Source organism: Chiloscyllium plagiosum, chromosome 6 (assembly GCF_004010195.1).
Source record: "Chiloscyllium plagiosum isolate BGI_BamShark_2017 chromosome 6, ASM401019v2, whole genome shotgun sequence".
NCBI lineage: Eukaryota > Metazoa > Chordata > Chondrichthyes > Orectolobiformes > Hemiscylliidae > Chiloscyllium > Chiloscyllium plagiosum.
The window spans coordinates 107,520,254-107,529,252 of record NC_057715.1 but is presented as its reverse complement, the minus strand read 5'-3'; the positions used below and the strand labels follow the sequence as shown (position 1 = coordinate 107,529,252).

Genomic DNA, 8,999 nt, shown 5'->3' with positions numbered 1-8,999 from the left:
TGGTGTCTCAAACGTATGTGGGGAGTTCCTGGACTAGGGGGATAGGACAGTGTCGAGGTAGGTAGAGATGAGTTCAGTGGGGCAGGAGCATGCTGAGACAATGGGTCGGCCAGGGTGGTCAGGCTTTTTACCTCGCCAGAGAAAGTGCTGGATGCAGGCACAGTTACAATGTCTGAAAGGCATTTGGATAAGTTCATGAACAGGAATGGTTTGGAGGGATATGGGCCAAGTGCAGGCAGGTGGAACTAATTTAGTTTGGGAACATGGTTGGTGTGCACTGATTGGCCTGAAGGGTCTGTTTCCATGCTGTATGACTCTATGATATAGGGGCATTCACAGCACTGATAAGGCGGGAGTTCAGGATTTGGACCCAGTGATACTGAAGGAGACGTGATATACTTCCGAGTTGAGATGGTGTGTGATCTCTTTACCATGCTTCTGTTTTGTCCTATCATGTGGCAAAGTTCGGGAGTGGGCATGTTCAGCACCATTCAGATACCAAAGCAGTCTGTATGTACCTAGAGAGATAGCCACACAATGTTTATGTGTCCATCATTGGAGTGATTATACTTCAAGTATAGTTCATGGCTGTAATGCAGTTTGGGCCATCTGAAGGTCATGATAAAAATGCAAGCCTTTCCACCTGAATTCTACACGTGAAGCAAAGTGAGAATGGCTACTCTAGATACGAGGACGACGTTTGACCAAGTGTAGCAGCAAGATTTCTGAGCAAAACCGGAGTCAGTGGGAAAACTGGATGGATTCATACCCAGCACAAATGAAGATGGTTGAGTTAATAAAAAGAAAATACTGCTGGAAATCTAAAATCCACACACAGAATGCTGGAGAAACTCCGCATCTGTGGAGAGAGAGTTACCATTTGGAATTTGTTATGACTCTTCTTCAAAACTCTTACGTTATTCCATTATCCAGAAAGACATTATATAATCAGAGATCATTTTTAATGTCTGTTCTCCTATTAATTACTGAAGGTTTTCAGTTCCTGCAGCCAGATCACTCTACGCATAGTGACCGCAGAACAGATGGGTTGCTATGACATCTACTTCCTGTGCTGAGAGGCCCATGGTGAGTGATTTACCGGCCACACAGAACAGAGCCCCTCAGATCCATTTCACAAAACCTCATATGAAAGTGGGCAGATCTTTTTCATAAGGAAAAGGCTGTAGAACTGACATCCATCTACACAGAGTTCCCAGTGGGATCAAACATGTCATTAGCAACCTACTATCGCACATTGTTGGGATCACTATGGTAGAACCTACACAGGCATCAAGTAATGAGAAGAACAGACAGACCCGATTACAACAAGAACTTTTTCAAGTTCATTCATGGGGTATGAATGTTGCTCTGCACTTATTGCCCAAGGGGCAATTAAAAGTGAGCCACATGACTGTGGATCTGGAGTCACTTGTAGGCAAGAACAGTTAAGGACACCAGGTTTCCTTCCCTAAAAGACGTTTTAGTGAACGACATGGACTTTTAAAACAATCAATAACGGCTACATGGCCACCATTTTAATTACAGATTTTTATCTGCTTCAGACTTCACCATCTGTCAGAATGGGATTGAAACCCATGTCCCAAGAATGTTAGCCTGGGGCTCCAGATCACCAGTCCAATGGCACTAATATCGTAAGATGTCTCAAAGAATGTTACCAAACAAAATTCAACAGTGAGCCATAAAATATGATATTGGTAGAAGTGCCCCAAAGAAAACTACATTTTAAGGCAAGTCTTGAAATAGAGTAGATACGTTTGTGGAGGACGTTCATGTGTTCAGGTGCTTGGCAACTGTAGGCATAGTGACTGAGTATGAAACCATAAGTTGGGAATATTCAAGGGGTCAAGACTGGTAGTGTTGGCTGAACAGCTTTTTTTCACATGACAGCTACATGTTTGTCCAAATCAATTGAAAGATTTAACAGTTAGATTTCTGGTACTATGCATAGGCACCAGATCCACCAATTGTTTTGGCCTTCCCAACATTGTAGGTCAGCAACCAGCAAGCTCCTGTCATACTGTATGAGAATGTCCTTAATCTCCTTCTTGGAGGTTTCACCTACATATTTCTGGTAGTACGCAACTAAAGCTTCAGAAATTAATTGATGAACAGCATAAATTTGAGCTACATGACCATCACCCTTCACACCACCTCTACTGTCCACTCCAGCAAATCTTTCTTTTTCCAACAGTAAAATTGGTTCCAACAATTTGTGCAGCAAAGTTCTTGACTCAATCTATTCCTTCTACTTTTCTTTAACTTTGAGAAGGCAACTCCCTTGTTTATAGTTGGCAACAGCTGTTGCTGCTTTCTATCGCCCCAAAATCTGGACTGATTGCAAAGGACCTTTCAAAAACATCTTCCAGTTTCTGTCAAGCAGAGCCATTAACCGCTGCCTCAATGACCTTCCCTCCATCCTAAGGGGTCAGAAGTGTGGATTTTTATGGAGGACAGCAGAATATTCAACACCTTCTGCAACTCTTCAGAAAACAGCCCATGTCCAAATGCAGCAAGACCTAGTCAGTACACATTGGGCTAATATGAGACAAGTATCATTTGGCTAAAATGAATGCCAGGCAATGACCATCTACAGCCATCTCCCTTGAAGTTCATTTATATTACTAACTGTGATTCTCCTACTGTCAACAATCTGGGGGTTATCATTGACCAGAAACTGAATTAGAACAGTCATATCAATGCTATGGCGACAAAAGCAGGTGAAAGGCGAGGAGTTTGAGGTGAGTAACTCACCTGCATACCCAAAGCCTGTCCACCATCTGCAAGACACAAGTCAGGAGTGTCAGGGAATAATTTCCAGTTGCCTGGATAGGTGGAGCTCCAACAATACCTGTAAAGATTGACACTACCCAGGACAAAGGAGGCCATCCATCATTCCATCATCATCACAATTCTGTTCATACATCATTGCTGCATCATAGCAGACATGTGTAACATCTACCAGGTGCACTGTGTAACTCAGCAAGGCTCCACAGCACTTTCCAAATCCGTGACCTCTATGAGGATAAGGGGAGTAGATGCATGGGAACTGCCTCTCTTTGAAGTCCCCCTCTGAATTATAAAACATCCTGATTTGGAATTGTAGCGTCATTATTTAACTGTTGTTGCAATGGAATCCTGGAACTCGCTACCCTGATGGGTTTACCTCTAACCTACACCAGGTAGGACTCCAGCTCACTGCCTCCTTCTGAAAAGGGACAGACAATAATGCTGACCATCTCAGTGATTCCCTCATCTAATGAACAAATTATTTAGAATTTCAAATTATGGGATCAGTAGAGGTTATTGAAATATGGAGAGGGGAAGCAATTCCATAGAAGGGTTTAAAGGCAGGTTTTGAAAGTTATCGCTGGGCCAGGAACAAGCAAAACATTGATGGTTGGAAACAATTGCTGTTTCCACAAGGTCAGTGGCACAGTGGATGATCTCCATTTGGCTAATTGGGTTAAATCATCGTATCTGAGTCACGGAGCAGAGAACCATGCAGAGTTCATATTCACTCCCAAGTGCAAGTTGAGCTGAATGAGTGGGTGAGGACGTTGAATGGAGACTGATTTTAAATTACATGGCGAAGGAAGAGACCACTTGATTTCTCGATCCTGTACTCACAACCTTTCACAGAGCTGTCCAGCTATTGCCAATCGCCTGGCTTTTCTCACAGTCCCACAAATTTTCCTTTCTTCAACCAACTGTTGCCTTTCCAGATCTGGTAAGAAATTGGGAGACATTACAGTGAATATGCACCAGGGAAACCTGCTGACGGCTTGTTTGACGACTGAGCTACATCGATGCCTGAATTCCCAGGATGTGAACAGCTCAGTTCGGGACAATCCGTACCCATATTCAAATTAGGAATAGGTGCGGGCATTCAATCCCTCATGTCTGCTTTGCCCAATCGATCAGGTCAGAGCTAAATTGGTCCCTCTATATTGCCCATAGGTGGCGGTAATGACTGATGCAGATCCCACAGGCTCTGTTACATGTGGGGGAGAAGGTGGTCATGGGAAGGGGTGGTGGGGCTCCTTATGCTATTTTCCCTTGGCTTCCGCTTTTTCCCAACGGCAAATCTCAAGGTGCTAATGCCTTCCTGGATGCTCCTTCTCCATTTTAGATGGTTTTGGGCCAGTGATTTCCAGTTTTTGGTGGGAATGCCTCACTGCACCAGTAAAGCCTTGAGGGTATCGCTGAAGCCCTTCCTCTGTCCAGCTGGAGCTTGCCTGCCATTTTGCAGCTGAGAGTAGAGCACCTGTTTGAGGAGTCTCTTATTGGTCATGTGGATGACGTGCCCGGCCCATCCTAACCAATCAAGGGCAGTCAGTACCTTGATGCTAGGGATGTTGGCCTGGTCGAGGACTCTGGTGTTGGTGCATCTGTCTTCCAGCGAATTCATAGGGTCTTGCGCAGACGGCGTTGGTGGGACTGCTCCAGTGCTTTGAGGTGTTCTGCTGTAGAAAATCAGGATGCATTATGGAGTGTTCTTCTCCACTTTGTTGCGTCATGGAGTTTGTCACCATCCTTCGCCAGCTCCACAACAACATGGACGTTGTAGTAGTGACAATCCAGCAATAAGACCACTGGGCCATCCCCTCCCCAAAAATGCTAGTTGAAATCCATGTTCTCAAATGACGAATGCTGTTAGCTAAGATCATTTGATTGTAATTAGCAGCCATCTCTCCAATGACATTCCTCTCTCCAGCTGAAATAGTGCAGGCTGTGGCTTAAATCTGGAAAGTTTTGAGACTGCACACAGTTCAACAAATGGTATGGTATCTTTCATGATCTCTGGGCATCCTAAGTCTATTTACAGTCAATGAAAATCTGGATTTGTAACAATTGATGTAATACAGGAAATGCAGCAGCACAGTAAGCTCCCACAAACATAACAATAAATAAAAATCAGTTTGGTGACGTGGGTTCTGATAAATGTTAGCCAGGATATCTTTGGAAATTTACTGTGGGATTCACCTGAGGAGGCAACAGGGGATCAACTTAACATCGCCACCAAAAAGACAGCATCTCCACCACTGCAGCACTCCCTCAGCACTTTAACAGCAACCTTGGTTTTGTACTCCAGTTTCTGAACTGGGAATCGTGCCCACAACCACTGGAATCTAAGCCACTTAGTCATCATCGTAAGACAAAGCAGTTATTAAAAGCCTAAGTATAATTCATTTATTCTTTCTGTTTTTAAAGCCATCTATTAGATGTATCAATGGCTCCCTCTGGTGGGATACTCATGTTCTTTGTTCCAGTTCAAAATCGGCAAATAGAATAGAATCCCTACATTGAGTCATGGCGTCATAGAGATGTATAGCATGGAAACAGACTCTTCGGTCCAACTCGTCCATGCCGACCAGATATCCCAACCCAATCTAGTTCCACCTGCCAGCACTGGGCCAATATCCCTCCAAACCCTTCCTATTCATGTCCCCATCCAGATGCCTTTTAAATGTTGTAATTGTACCAGCCTCCACCACTTCCTCTGGCAGTCCATTCCATACATGTACCACCCTCTGCATGAAAAAGTTGCCCCTTTTATATCTTTCCCATCTCACCCTAAACCTATGCCCTCTAGTTCTGGATTCCCCCACCCCAGGGAAAATATCTTGTCTATTTATCTTATCCATGCCCCTCATAATTTTGTAAACCTCTATAAGGTCACCCCTCAGCCTCCAACGCTCCAGGGAAAACAGCTCCAGCCTGTTCAGCCTCTCCCTCTAGCTCAAATCCTCCAACCCTGGCAACATCCTTGTAAATCTTTTCTGAACCCTTTCAAGTTTCACAACTTCTTCCTGATAGGAAGGAGACCAGAATTGCGTGGTGTGGAGACAGGCCCTTCAGCCCAACAAGTCCACACCGACCCTCCGCAGAGTATCCCACCCAAACCCATTACCCTACATTTACCCCTAACTAACACATCCCTGAACACTACAGGCAATTTCTCATGGCCAATTCATCTAACCTGCACATCTTTGTATTGTGGGAGGAAACAGCAGCACCCAGAGGAAACCCACACAGACATGGGGAGAATGTGCAAACTCCATACAGTCTCCTGAGGCTGTAATCAAATCTGGGTCCCTGGTGCTGTGAGGCAGCAGTGCTAACTACTGAGCCACCGTGTCACCCCAGTGGGAATGTTTTGGGGGAAGTAGATTAGATCAGATTACATTACAGTGTGGAAACAGGCCCTTCGGCCCAACAAGTCCACACCGACCCACCGAAGCGCAACCCACCCACACCCCTACATTTACCACTATACCTAACACTACGGGCAATTTAGTCTATTAACTGCCATGCCAGTTAAGTCCTTAGGAAGGAAATTTTGGGCAAGGAAAAGTTTATACCATTGATGGGAATTGAACCCGGGTCTCTGGCACTCTGAGGCAACAGTGCTAACCACTGTGCCACCGTGCCACCCACTACCACCCACTACCACCGTGCACTGCCTTCCAGATGTAATTTGATTGGTAAAACTGCTTGGCTTTAAGCACAACACACTTTATTCTTATACCATGTATAAAATCCAAAACAAATGAAGAATTGATGTGACTTTCGAAATGCTTAACGTAAGAATATATTGCTTAACTACTACTCATCAACTGTTCAATAAAGCAGCATTCTATAAATACACCGTTGGCAAAGGCAAATTCAGCAAAACACATTTGCCTCAATTGTGAGCTCCTATAGCTTTGATGGAATGAATCTCACAGAGGAGAGGGAGAGAGAGAGAGAGAGAGAACTGTATCTAGCATCTTCAACTCCAAAAATGCCAACTTCAACACCTGACAGTAAAGCTAAAACCTTGGGTCCATGTGAGACCTGACTCCACCCACTTTTATCTAATTTTTTTTAAAAACCAAAGCTGTTTACTCTGCTTTCCATGAAGCAGACACCTCGCCACTGGATTTACAACACCCTGTTAATAGAACCAGGACAGAGAAATCCCTCTTAAAGGCACATATCGTCACAATAGATAATTGAACAGATCTGTACTTAGAATATTAATGACCAAGAAGACAAAACTAATTTCTGTTTGATAAGAGCTTGGCATTATCAAGATGAAACAAAATTCTAAGATTCATTTAATTAACAAATAAAATGGCTGAAGTTACAAACACAACTATATGCTAGCGACCTGTAATGAAGTCTTACCTCTCTCTCTGTTTATCTGATGTAAAAGTAAGCGGCAGTTAAAAGGTCTCAAAAGTACAGCTCCATAGCTCCGTGAAAGAAAATACAGCTTAAAAACATTTTATAAGTGTTTTTCTACATTGTGAAGATTTAAATGTGACCGCAATTTGATTTATTCCACCATTTTCTTTCTCCACATCAGTGCGAAAATTACGATACTATTTGTATGATGTTGTCTCTTTTTGCACAAACACCATCTCCAGGCAGAAACCTGCTACCACAAGCCTGCAATTCATCAAGGAGAAGCAACAAGACAAAATAAAGGGCAACAGAAGGGAAAAAGAGGAAAAACTAAAGGGAAAAATGAAATCAGTAAAAGAAATACATAAATGCAGCATTAAACATGACTTCTAAAGAGAAAATACCGACAAAGAAAAATGAAGGGAAAGTACTTAAGTATGAATTAGATTACTTACAGTGTGGAAACAGGCCCTTCGGCCCAACATGTCCACACCGCCCCGCCGAAGCGCAACCCACCCATACCCCTACATGTACCCCTTACCTAACACTATGGGCAATTTAGCATGGTCAATTCACCTGACCTGCACATCTTTGTGACTGTGGGAGGAAACCGGAACACCCAGAGGAAACCCATGCAGACACGGGGAGAATGTGCAAACTCCACACAGTCAGTCGCCTGAGGCGGGAATTGAACCCGGGTCTCTGGCGCTGTGAGGTAGCAGTGCTAACCACTGTGCCACCGTGCCGCCCACATTGAGCGACATTTTCACAGAATTACAACTGTTCAAATAATAAATATGTTTCTATTTTACAGATGATAATTTGCTTACCATCAACAAAGAGGGGTTTTGCCTCATTTTAAGGATGATCAGAAATATCCAGAGAAATTCTGGAAAATTCTTGAAGACCCATTCATTATTATCGATTCTCAGAATCAATACATTCTCTGTCATACAGCAACTCCACTTGGTCAAAAGATATCAAAGCAAATGGCTTGAATGTGACCTTTCTGGTGAGGAACTGTCAGAGAAGCTCACTGAATTAACTGCCATGCCAGTTAAGTCCTTAGGAAGGAAATTTTGGGCAAGGAAAAGTTTATACCATTGATGCATTACTTGAAGATGGACACAAGAAGCCATAGTGATAGGCCTGAAAATGTGTTGTTGGAAAAGTGCAGCAGGTCAGGCAGCATCCAAGGAGCAGGAGAATTGATGTTTCGGGCATGAGCCCTTCTTCAGGAAGGGCCTTTCCTGAAGAAGGGCTCATGCCCGAAACGTCGATTCTCCTGCTCGTTGGATGCTGCCTGACCTGCTGCGCTTTTCCAGCAACACATTTTCAGCTCTGATCTCCAGCATCTGCAGTCCTCACTTTCTCCCCATAGTGATAGGCCAGCCACAATTGCATGATTTAGGTGCAGGCAACACTATTACTACAGTCAGCCAAATATACCAAATCAGCAAAACCAATAGCAGAATGCAATATGGCTTTGCATGATATCTGTATAGCATGGGGCACCAAGGGACATTAGGCATGAGGGGCATGGATAGGATAAATAAACAAAGTCTTTTCCCTGGGGTGGGGGAGTCCAGAACTAGAGGGCAAAGGTTTAGGGTGAGAAGGGAAAGATATAAAAGGGACCTAAGGAGCAACTTTTTCACGCAGAGGTTGATACATATATGGAATGAGCCGCCAGAGGAAGTGATGGAGGCTTGTACAATTGCAACAATCAAAAGGTATCTATGGAACATAGAACATTACAGTGCAGTACAGGCCCTTCGGCCCTCGATGTTGCGCCGACCTGTCATACC

General features: G+C 43.9%; 1 pseudogene; it reads right to left on the bottom strand.

Annotated features, from left to right (window-relative positions):
• Window positions 1-1,938: 1,938 nt before the first annotated feature.
• On the bottom strand, window positions 1,939-2,380 carry LOC122551080 (annotated as a pseudogene).
• Window positions 2,381-8,999: the final 6,619 nt, after the last annotated feature.